General features: G+C 43.3%; 1 protein-coding gene across 3 annotated transcripts in view; it reads right to left on the bottom strand.

The window, feature by feature from the left end:
• The window catches only part of Brinp3 (BMP/retinoic acid inducible neural specific 3), a 474563-nt gene that overhangs the window by 472266 nt on the left and 1440 nt on the right, over positions 1-857 (bottom strand). The gene's annotated exons all lie outside the window — the stretch shown is intronic.

Here is an 857-nt window from a genome sequence, read left to right as displayed (position 1 = left end):
CTCTCTCTCTCTCTCTCTCTCTCTCTCTCTCTCTCTCTCCTCTCTTCCTCCACCCCTGCGCAATAGCAGCAGTACTCTAGAGGATATATGAATTGGCGAATTACACTAAAGCCTGATTTCTTTAAATGAAGTCACTGACGCTAATGGCTTGTCAGACAGGACTACAGAACTGGCAAAGGCAGCAGGTAAAAACTAGTGACCGGTGAGGGGCATCAAGAGGCGCCGACCACTGTGTCAGTCAGATTCCCTTGCCCACTCTGTGGGAGGAAGGGGGAAAGCCCTTGAATCTGAAAAGGGGGATGGGGTGACACTGCAGCTGGAGTATTTTTATGTCTGGAAGCTTAAAAGGCTTTTGAATTAAAAAGAAAGAAATCATTGCTCAGACAGTCGCACCAGCCATCAATGACTGGAAGAGATCTTTCCCAGAAATTAGGGGAAAAAAACATAGTATAATAACTAGAAAGGATTTTTAAATTCTTGAACAATAGCTTCTCACCTCCGTATACCCCAGTAAAAGGAAATATTGCAGAAACCAGAAACTTGTCCTTATTTGGTGGGAGGAAGGGGTTCCGAGAGTAAACTCTGGGTGTATATTAGAGATCACTGACACAGGTTAGTGTTTGATAAATACCATGTACTTGCTCCTATGTGCAAAACACCAACATTTAAATGCCTCTCAACACAGCCAGATTGAATGGGCAGTGATCATCAGTAAGCCCATAGAAATGTTCATAAAAGCACAACACAGGCCCATATTAACATGCTTACTAAAAAATCTGAGGGGGGGGGGCGCAAGTGTGAAGAGGGAGGCAATTACATTTTTTATGTAAAGTCCCTCCTTGAATTTCAATGACTTA

Source organism: Nannospalax galili, unplaced genomic scaffold (assembly GCF_000622305.1).
Source record: "Nannospalax galili isolate Female #2095 unplaced genomic scaffold, S.galili_v1.0 scaffold227, whole genome shotgun sequence".
Lineage (NCBI taxonomy): Eukaryota > Metazoa > Chordata > Mammalia > Rodentia > Spalacidae > Nannospalax > Nannospalax galili.
This window is presented reverse-complemented; position numbering and strand designations above follow the sequence as displayed.